The sequence below is a fragment of the Desmodus rotundus genome, chromosome 10 (genome assembly GCF_022682495.2).
Source record: "Desmodus rotundus isolate HL8 chromosome 10, HLdesRot8A.1, whole genome shotgun sequence".
In the NCBI taxonomy this organism is placed as follows: domain Eukaryota; kingdom Metazoa; phylum Chordata; class Mammalia; order Chiroptera; family Phyllostomidae; genus Desmodus; species Desmodus rotundus.
The window spans coordinates 44,967,180-44,978,373 of record NC_071396.1 but is presented as its reverse complement, the minus strand read 5'-3'; the positions used below and the strand labels follow the sequence as shown (position 1 = coordinate 44,978,373).

At 43.5% G+C, this 11,194-nt stretch overlaps 2 pseudogenes; one reads left to right on the top strand and one right to left on the bottom strand.

Moving 5' to 3' along the window:
* Positions 1-85: 85 nt before the first annotated feature.
* LOC112318063 (E2F-associated phosphoprotein pseudogene) lies at positions 86-1,473 on the top strand (annotated as a pseudogene).
* On the bottom strand, positions 1,463-2,603 carry LOC123478150 (large ribosomal subunit protein eL21-like; annotated as a pseudogene).
* Between the last annotated feature and the right edge of the window lie 8,591 nt (positions 2,604-11,194).

Below are 11,194 nucleotides of genomic sequence, written 5' to 3'. Positions count from 1 at the left end.
TGTCTGAGATCTTGCCAAATTCGCTGCCCCAGCCCGGAACCGGGGGGCCGGGGCGGGGGGGGGGGGTGGCCGGGACGCACTGGCGAGCGGGCGGCGAGGCTCAATTACAGTATTAAAAATAACGCCTCCGTCTCCCAACATTTTGCCGAGGCCAACGCGGGTACTGGAACAGGCCCAGGGTCTCACAGTGGTTAGGACTCGTATCGCCGCCCATCCACGTCAGAGAGACAGGGATTATTTTCAAACGGAAACCGTTAACTACCTCAACGAAGGGGCTGGGAGCAATGACTTTGAATTCTAATTCAAGTGCCCTTTCCATGTTTTGCTCTGGAACAAGCAAGCCCTTTTGTTGTCCTTTAACGTGTGAGAACAAATGTAAATTTTTAACTGCAAGATTATTGATGATCCCAGCCCAGGATTAACTATTCTCAGATTAGTTGTTTCTGCCCATGCCTTAACTCAGGAGTTGACTTGCAATAAAAGAATAATTTTTTAAAAAGCAGCTAGATGATTCTAAAGCTTCACTCTGCAATAGAGTAAGTAGCTACATTTGTGATTCCACCATTCAACAATGGAGGACAAATTATCCTCCCTGGAAACAGGGTCTTCCTTAGGAAATGGGAAAGGTGGAGCAGCTCTGACAAAGTACTAAGATGATATCTATTTTGATTCTGAGCTTGAAGGCAAAGCAGCACAGGTAGCCAAGAAAAAAAAGAAAGAATAAATGACACAAGATTCCAACAAATGAATTGCTACATGACCCTGAAAAAGATAACAGGTCAGGCCAGGGTTGATGCACGGAGAAGACGCTTAGCCTGGTTTTGGAAAACAGAGGCCACGCCAACAACAACAGCAGCCTGTTCCAAAAGGAGATGCTGTCTTGAACTGCCCTGCCCATGTGACCCCACTGTGTCTTGATTGTCAAAGGCATGAAGCATACAAAACTCAACACAGAGTGTGATGAACCTGTTCTGTCAAGCAAGAGGAGGTTCTAAGACACAAAACCCCAGAGAACAGGAGAAAAAGCAAGGCCGTAAGAAGATGAGGTCTAATCGCGAAGATGCTGCCAGAGCAGGCAGAGACAGAAGTAGGAGAACCCTGTCTCCCATGACGTGCACCGAATGTTCCACTGACGTGGCAGGCTGCAACAAGGATGCCATCTTTCACTTTTCCAGCGTTTTAGCAAGCCGTTCCTACATAGCTGAGTTGGCATTTAATTGCCCAATACTGTATACAAGGCAAATATGGACAGTTATTTTCCTCCTGCCCGTTCACATTAAGTAACATTCCGAGGGGTTAGTTGAGGAAGCAGTGTTTTATTCTTTTTGAAAGACAATAGTTACCAAGTTTCATCCCTCCTTCTTTAAAAAAAAAAAATTTCCCCTAGCTCTGTTGGGACTGATTATTCATTCCCCCCGCCTTTTTAAATCAGTATAGAAGTCTTTTATTTTTTTCACACTTGTCATGCCATGAATTCATAGGGAATGAGCTCCAACAGCTCAGGCTCCTTTCCATTCGTTCTCACAAAGTGTGCTTCTCTGGGTGGAGCAGGCTGACATTTCAGCTGAACCCAGGCACCTTTCTCTTTGGCTTCCTTCTTTTTCTGATCATTTTCCTTCACACATTTCAGGAAGCTATCTTGTCTCTTAGAGTGCTTAATATGCTCAATTCGTACATTAATTCTCTTGGCAAGAATCTTGCCTTTAACTTGTTTATTTACGACAATGCCCACCGCATGCTGGGTGACATTGTAGACTGTTCCAGTTTATCCCTGGTAACATTTGTGGGGCAGTCCTTTCTGAACGGTGCCCATTCCCTCAATATCTGCAATACCACCTTTCTCGTAGATTCGCATGTATGTAGCCAAAGGAGCAACTCCGTGTTTTCTAAAAGGCTTAGACAGCATGTAACGGGCACCTCTCCTCTTTCCCTTTGTGTTAGTCATTTTGGTGAATTACTGGAAGATGGTTCCAGCGGGAAAAAAAGCTATTCATTCTCTTTTTGATGGACTTGGCAAACTTGGGGCTTTTTATCAATTAAAGCTCTTTAGAATTAAAAAAAAAAAAAGAAATGGGTGAAATGAATTTTAATAATATATTTATTTAATTCAATATATCCAGAACATTATCATTTTATCATGTAGTCAATATAAAAGTGGAGACATTTTACATTCCTACACTTTAAAAAAATCATTGATATATATTTAAATTATCTCATATGTGTATGTAAAGTCTTAGGAAGCCAGTGTGTGAGCACACAGCACATTTCAGTTTGGTTAACCACACTCTCAGCTCCCAGAAGCCACATGTAGCTACAGGCTGTCTTGTTGGGCAGCCCTGTTCTAAGGCCTTTAAGAATTAATGCTGCTAAACTTAACATTGCAGCATATTCCTTTTAATAGTAATAGAGGCTTAGCGATAGAAAGAGAACTAACGGTACATTTAAAAATGTAATCTGTTGGATAAAGCACTTCAGTGGGGATTACATTCTAAATTGAAACTAGAAAGAGCATGGGAAGCTAGCTTTGCCGGCACGTTTTACACCAGGAAATATAACATTCCCATAAAGCCGAGGAAAATGTTAAAACCTTAGGATAAAAATGTTAACACGGGCGTTGGTGATTTCGTGTGCACTCGCTGCTCAGTATTCCTGCTTCCTGAAGAGGGTGTGCTGTGTCTTCAGAAACGTACTCAATTCTTTCTACCACCTTATCTCAAGGAACAGTCCTTTTCTGGAACTAACTGAAAAGGAAAACCAAGCTTCTTAAACATAAACACGTTCCTTGTAGCAGCTCTCAAAGTTGTCTTAGTATTTCAAAATAAGTGAGAGCTTCTAGGAGAAGACTGCTGAGCTGGGTCCAGGCCCAGGAAGACAGTGAAGAAATACAGTCAGTCCTGCTAAATTACTGAAACCAAGCAGGTTGAGCTATGAGGCAATGATTCTATTCTTGTTCTGACAGCCTGGGGACTGAAAGGTTTTGAACTTGTTCCAGTCCTGAGTCAATGCCTGGATACACCTCTGGACGTCTGACAGACCTCCAGGTAACCCTCTGAAGGCCTCCTGACCAGACCATCCGACATCCATTCTCCTGACCCCCCGACTGATAACCATCCTGGGCCAATCCTGAATCAACCAGTAGTTCTTAATAATGTACTTTTTACTACAAGAACTTTTAACATTTCTTTCTTCTTTGGAGCACGTCTGGGCTTTTTGCCTCGCTGTGTTACCATTTCCAAAACCTAGGACTTTTGAGTAAACATCATTTATTTCTAGCCAAAGCCTCCAGGTTCTTTTTGAGTTCCTTTGACAAAATCGAACAAGTTGAAAAAAAAACCCCAAAAACCTTATTTTAAGAAATACAAGTTGGGCATCAGAAAACACTCCTGAAAGGGTTCGAAAATAATTCAACAGTCTGCCAAAAAAGCAGATCTTAAGGAAAAGAAATGAAAACTGTCATAGATGGCTTGTCCCCAAGCACAGAACAGAGCACTCTGGGAAGGTGCCTTCCGGTTCTTGGTGGGGCAGTAATTACTACATATCTGAGTGGTATTGTTATTTAAATCACACCTTTTAAAAGAGAGATTGAACTCTGAATCTGAGAGAATCGGGTTCCCTGAGGCCCTTTAACCTTCAAGATTCTGAATTAGGATGCTTTTATTTTATATATAAGAGAAAATAAAACATGTATACGGCAGAGAGCAGATTCAGGGTTAGAACCCTAGAATAAATGGAGTAAAACTCCGCAGATGTGGTAGCTGATTTTCAATATAGCACCCGGTGATCCCTGCCTCCTGCTGTTCACACCCTGTTGTAGGTTCTCCCCATTTGTACCAGGACTGGTGAGCACTGGCATATAGCAGAAGGGATGTTTTGTCACTTTAGTGATTATATTTTACAAGATTTCCATCTTGAATGCCCCCCCACACTCTTCTCTTCCTGTTTCTTTGGGAGAAGTAAGCTGCTCTGTCGTAAGAGGCCCAGGCGGCGACAAGAAATGAAGAATCCTGCCAACAGTCACTGAGGAGCTGAGTTGCCCATCAAGTAGGCGAGACTGTCGGTGGCCGCTTCAGCATCAGTCGAGTCCTTAGATGACCAGCCAGCAGCTTGACTGCGACCTCATGAGAGCCCCTGAGCCACAGCCACCAGCTAAGAGGCTCCCCGACTCCTGGCCCTCAGGAATTGTGAGGGATAATAAATGTTTGTTGTCCTACGCTACTAAATTTGGAGCTGATTTCTTTATGCAGCAATAAATCACTAATATACAGATTGTTAAACAATATGTTGAATTAATATTAGCTGTAATTATTAGTTTTATTTTGATTATTGACCCTAAAGGAGCACCGTATGAACTAAGTGTTCTTCATAGATTTGGATGTGCCTGTAGGTTATGTGGGCTGGAACAGTCAGCACCTACTTGCCTGAGGAAGAGAAAACTTCTGCACAGGAAGAACTCCTCCTTTGGGAGAAGGGTAGAGGGTCCAGACTAAGTCCAATATTATAGCTTCAGCATCAGAGTGGAGGACGATGCCGAGGGTCTGGTCTGCCCAGTCCCTGCTGTTGACCTCACAGATTTTATGGAAAGGGAACCTTGGGTACAATCTGAAATAGCTATTTTTGCTAGGATCTCTGCGAGACACTGTTTGTCTTGGCCCCAGAACATTGGAGCACGGCCCCAGCGTGGAGGAACCAGAGTCTATCCCCCTCATTCGACAACATTTCTAGTGGCATGTGGTCATCACCCGTGCCCAATAGCACTCAAAAAAAAGGGGGCACAGCAGAGCAGCTGCAGCCAACCTCGGCACAGCAGGACTTCCCCTCAGTGGGCATTCGCTCTTTCCCACGTGTCCACTGCAGATATATCTCAAAAAAAAAAAAAAGGACAGAAAGGTCTGTATTCATGAGCCCAGCTGTGGTTTTGGGTTTGACTTGGAGGGAGATAGGGGTCGACCAGAGAAATCACGCTTGTAATGTTATGTGATCCTGCATTGGAGCTGCAGTCTGTCTGGTCCTGGACACATGCAGAGTGGACCTCGAAACTTTCTGCAGACTAGAAAAGTTAGGTAATCAAATACTCCGAGCAATTTTTTAAGGACTCAGATGTCCAGACTTTTACTTTGAATATGTGCAATTTCCAATGTGGAAACCCACAGTTTGGCTTCAAGAGACACAGGAGAGAGTTTTTAAATTCCATATAAATAATTACACATCGCTACCGACTTGAGCGGCAGCGGGAATGCGTACCTAGAAGGGAGTGAGTCCTTCAAGTGTGTCCACATTCGGTGAGACGCGAAATACAATATGCTGCCTGCCTTTTCGAGACTGGTTATCACATTCTGGAGTGGATGGAAAAGACATGCGAGGTGGCTAATGTTAGAGATATGTTTTCCCGATATGTTAGAAATAGCTAATGTTAGAGATATGTTTTCCCAAAAGGGCTTTATATATTTACGTGACGTAGAAGGAAAACTGGGTTACTAATGTTACTTACTTTTCATTCATTCAGTAAATATTTGCATAGACTGTTATCTGCTCCAGACTGTTCTGGGTTCTAGGAATTGAGGAAAGAGACTCTTCGTTCTTCTGAAGCTCACATTTTAGTTGGGGGATGGAGAAGCCGACAATAAACTTGAAAAAATAAATAGGAATTTTAAATACAGGCATAACTCAGAGATATTGCAGTTCCAGACCACTGCCATTACAGCGAGTAGTGAAATAGAGTGAGCTGTGACCTTTTTGCTGGTGGCGGGTCCTGCCTTCCATTTGTAAAAAAATGCAACATCTGTGCAGAGCACTAAAGCAAAACGCAATGAAACAAGGTATGCTTGTGGTGGTAAGGGCCGAGAAGAGAGAAAAGAGGATGATGATATAAAGAACGACCGAGGGTGGCTAACTGAGATGCAAGACAAGTGGATACTTGTCTAAGAAAGTGGTATCTTTGTTGAGAGGCAAGGCTTGGTGAGAATCCTATCACTTGAAAAGCTGGGAAAAGAGTGTACCAAGCGGAGGAGCTGTAAGTGCAGAGGCTGTGGGGTAAGGGCAAGCGCAGGGGATGGCCAGGCTGCAGAGGAGAGACCAGTGTGCCTGGAACACAGTGACCGGAGAGCGATGGGACGAAAGGTCAGGGAGACTTCGGCAGACTAGATCATCCAACGTCTTGTCGACTGTGGAAGGGCTTTTTTGTTTGTTTGGTTTTTGTTCGCGTGTATTTGAGTTACAAGCGGCGAGGAGTTTGAATTTGATTCCAGGTGCAATGAGAAACTATCAGAGTATGTCTAAGCAGAGGATACGGTGTGATTTCTCTAATGAAAGGAGCATTCGGCTGCTGTGTGAATTAACTGAAAAGGGTGCAAACGGGTCAAGGCCGGAGCTAGAGTAGTGTCCGTGGAAGAGATAAACGGGTGAATTCAGAATATGCTTTGAAAGCAAAAGGTGGCGTGCCATGCTGCTGGAAATGGGCATCCGGGGAGGAAAAAGGAAGGATAACTCCTGGATTTTGGGACAAGACAACTCGGTGGCTTTGATGCCAGCATTTGAAAGGAGGAAATTGGGTGGAGTGGAGGTTTGGGATATTCAATTTTTCCTTTAATGAAAAAAACATATTGGGATAAAAGACACATAACATAACATTTGTCATCTTACCCATTTTCAAGTGTGCCGTTCAGTGGCGTGAAGCACACTCACCCTGGCGTGCGGCCGTCACCACCGTCCCTCTCCAGAGCTCCCCGTCTTGCAAAACCGAAACCCTGTCCCCGTGGAACAGTAACTGCATTTCCCACTCTCACCCAGCCCCTAGCAGTCACCCTTTGCTGTCCTGAGGGATTTGGCCACTCTAGGCACCTTCTGTGCATGGGACCACACAGTGAGTGTCCTTTCGTGGCTGGTCTGTTTCATCAGCAGAGTGTTGTCCAGGTTCCTTTGTGTGGCAGCACCGTCAGAATTCCCTTCCTTTACAAGAGCCCTGAGGGGTGTTCCACGGTGTCTACACGCCAGCCTGTTTCCCCATTCACCTGTCATTTTACTGTGGATAATGCTGCTATGAACAGGAGCACATACAAATATCTCTTCAAGCCCCTGCCTTCAGTTCTTTTGGGTACATACCCAGAAGAATTGCTGCATCCTATGGTAATTCTATGTTACATTTTTTGAGGAACTGCCATGGTGTTTTCCACTGGGACAGTACCATTTTATATTTCCAACGGTGCACAAAAGTTCCCGTTTCTCCACATTTTCACTAACACTTGCTATTTTTTATGTTTTTATAGCAGTCACCCCGATGAGAGGAAAACTCATTGTAGTTTTGATTTCTATTTCCCTAATAATAGTGATGTTGAAGATCATTTCATGTACTTCTTGGCAATGTGTGTGTGTGTGTGTGTAATTTTTTTCCTCTTTGGAGAAATGTCTACTCAAGTCCTGTGCTCATTTTAAACTTAGGTGGTTTGGCTGTTGTTGTTGAGTTGCAGGAGTTCTTTATGCTGGATATTAACCTCAGTGGCTGTATGAACTCTAAGTGTTTTCTCCCATTCCACGGGGGGCCTTTACACTCTGTTGACTGTGCCCCTTTTGGTGCAAAAGTTTTAAATTTTCATGTAGTTCAATTTATCTCCTTTTTTTCTTTTGTTGCCTGTGTGAGAGTTTTGTTGAAAGCTTAAACATAAACTTATATTTAAATATATTGCTATTTTAAGCTTATTTTAAACTATAAATTTGGTGGCAGCTGGGTACATGAGACTGACGGTCATTGGAGAGGCCAGCATAAAATATGAATTAGGGGTCAGCCACAGGTGGATGACACAGGGCCACACTCCAAATGCTGACAAGCTGAGGGGAGGCCTGCGTGGTGGGCCTTAAGGAGCCAGAGACCGAAAGTAACCACGTACAATGGTCTGAACATAAAAATTCTTAACTCGAAGCAGGTCCTAGGCTGGCAGCTTCCTTGACAAAGGTCATTCTTGGCCTTCTGTGTGCCTGTCTAACTGTCTTTTTGTATCGAAGATAAGGTACCTGTGGAATGCCACAGTCGCCTTCTTTCCAGACCCCGCAGGGCATGATCTCCCACCAGGCCACAGACCACAGAACTCTCATTGTTATCTTGTACCCGAATACCGTGTCCAAGAGCTGTAAATGTTAACTGTCCCATACCCCCAATGTAGAAGAGGTATGTGTCTCTCCATTTTCCATTTTATCCAATTCCAGAGATTTCCCCACTTTGCTTTCTGCCCCCCCCCACCAATCTACCACCAATGTATCTCCTGTAACCACCCCCCTTTTACGTCTCCTCCTCTGATTCTAATGTACACCATAAGCTGCAAAACTGCCATTCTCCAGAGCATTTTCTCAATCCCTTGAGATTTTGCTTCCTGGCAATTGTCAGTCTGGCTCAAGTAAACTCGTAAAAATTCTCTATAGGTTTGGATGTTTCTTATGTTGACGCACGTGTCGATGGCATTTAAAGTCACGGTGTAGACGGGGTCACCCAAGGGAGAAGATACATAGGAACTCGGTCTCCCTCCGAGACAGTCATCTTAGAGTAAGATTCATTGGAAGATGTCAAGTGGCTTCAACTGAGTTAAATTTGGACACTTTAAGTTATTGATGATCTTAATTTGCTCTTCTAAGCTAGATGCCAGGTTAGGGTGGAAATTAGAAAGCCGTGGGCAAGTAGTTAACCTGCTGGCTATTGTATCATTGCAATAATAGCACTCACAATAGCCCGTGGCATCTCTGAGTCCTCACGACAGCTCTGCGGGATATGTATTTGCATTGTCCTCACTTTACAGACAAAGAAACCCAGAAGAAGTTAAATAACTTACCCAGGTGCTATAGTTAGTATGCGGCAGGTCTCAGTTAGAACCCTGGCTCATCTGCCTCCAAGCCTGTACGCTTCCATATTGATGCTACACCTCATTATCCTGAAAAATGAAGGCTAGCCCGCAGCCCTTACCAGCTGACCACGTTCGATCTCCTAGGGTTTCCTATCAGCACAGTCGCGTCTTTGTGTCCGGGAATCGTCCAAGACAGGTGGCACTGCCCCGGTCATCTTAGTTAGGCTGACCTGCAGTCTCTTTTTTTGAACACTCTGGATCTTCATGTTGTACCAAGTTCTCCTACACTTCAAGTCAAGTAAAAGAAGGTGGATGGATGTAGCGTATGAGATTCGACAGAAGTTACCACGTTTTTTATTCCTCTTCCTCTTCAATCTGGATACTACGGCCTTTTGCTTCAGTCAACTTCACTTCCTCCATTTTCTCGTCACTCTGCTCTCCTGGACGGCGAAACCCCCAGTCCGACCATGAGTGCACGTCATTCCTACCCTGGGACACCGGCGAGAATCACGCTACCACGTGATGTGGTGTCTCTACAAATTTACATTTCCAATCACAATTAGACCCTCAACCCGCTTGACTCTCTGATAACACACGTTTCTCCAGCCCATAATGATCTCCCTTCTCTCCTGTATCTTACTTCAGCAGCTTCCATCGAGAGTGAAGAGTCAAGTGCAAATATCTCCCTGAGATTCTGCTTTGAATTATTTTTGATATACACCCAGAAGTGGAGTTGCTGATCATACAGTAATTCTATTTTTAATTTTTGGGGAAACCTCCATACTGTTTTCCATAAACGGAAAACGTTTTCGTAAAACGGAGTTGCACGGTTTTACAGCTCCACCCACGGTGCACAGAGATTCCCGTTTCTCCACGTCCTTGCCCACATTCTGTTTTAAGTTTGAGATGGTACCTCACTGTTGCTTTGACTTGCGTTTCTCACGAGTATTGCTGTTGAGCGATGCTTCATATGCTTGTTGGCCATTTGCACATCTTGTCTGTTCAGATGCTCTGCTCATTTAAAAACAGGTTGGTTGTTGTTGAGTTCAAAAAGTTCCTTTTACCTTCTGGGTACTAATCCTCTGGTACATGATTTGCAAATATTTTCTCTCACTCCACAGGTTGCTCCTTCACTCTGAGGCTCTCTTTGACACCCAGAAGTGTTTAAGTTCGGTGCAGTCCTATTGGTCTGTTTTTGCTTTTGTTACCAGTGCTTTTGGTGTCATATTCATTGTCACCAGGAAGTCATTGTCAAAGTCGATGTCCTGAAGCGTTTCTTCTCAGAGTTTTATGTCTTTAATTTTCAAGTTAATTTTTATGTATGGTATAAGGTATGAGTCTAAATTCACTCTTTTGCGTGTGTGTATCCAACTTTAACAAAACCATGCGTTGGAGAGAGTGTCCTTTGCCCTCTGTGTAGTCTTGGCACCCTTGCTGAAAATCGTTAGGCCATATACGCACAGGTTTACTTCTGGGTTCTTTATTCTGTCCCATTGGTCTCTACACCTTTCTCTGTGCTAGTGCCACACTGTCTTGATTACTGTTGCTTTGCAGTATGTTTTGGAACCATATGGAATGAGGCCTCCAACTCTGTTCTTTTTTAAGATTGTTTTGGCTATTTGGGGTCCCTTGAGATTCCATATGAATTTTAGGATTCCTTTTCTTACTTCTGCCAAAGTTCCATTGGGATTTTGAGAGGCAGGTGCATTGAATCTCTAGATCACTTCGGGTAGCATGGGCATTTCCATGACATTTGAGTCTTCCAATCCATGAGCACGGGAGGTCTTTCCATTTATTTCTATGATTTCTAAGATCTAAATCTTCTTTGATTTCTTTTAGCAATGTTTTGTATTTTCAGTGTACAAGTCTGTCACCTCATTTTTTGGGCCATACTTAGTTGTGTTTTTTTTTTTTTTTTTAATCCTCACCTGAAGGCACTTTTTCATTGCTTTTAGAGAAAGAGGAAGGGGGAGGGAGAAACATCGATGTGAGAGAGAAACATCAATTGGTCACCTCCTGCACACACCCAGACAGGAGGTCTTAAGTCCCTAAACCAGGGATGAAATCTGCAACTTAAGTATGTGCCCTGATGGGGAATTGATCCTGCAAACTTTTGGTAATGGGAAGACACTCCAACCAACTGAGCCACACTGGCCAGGTCTAGACCACACAGTTGTTTTAAATTGCAAATAATTCCGTGATAAACATTTATGTGCACAAATATTTCATATATCTCTGATTATTTCCTAGTTGTAGAGTTAATACCTCAAAAAAATCCAAACCTTTTAAGGCTTGGAAACGCTTTGCCGATTTGTTTTCTAAAAAACTAAAATAATTTACATTCGCACCAGAAGAATATTAGAGTGCAC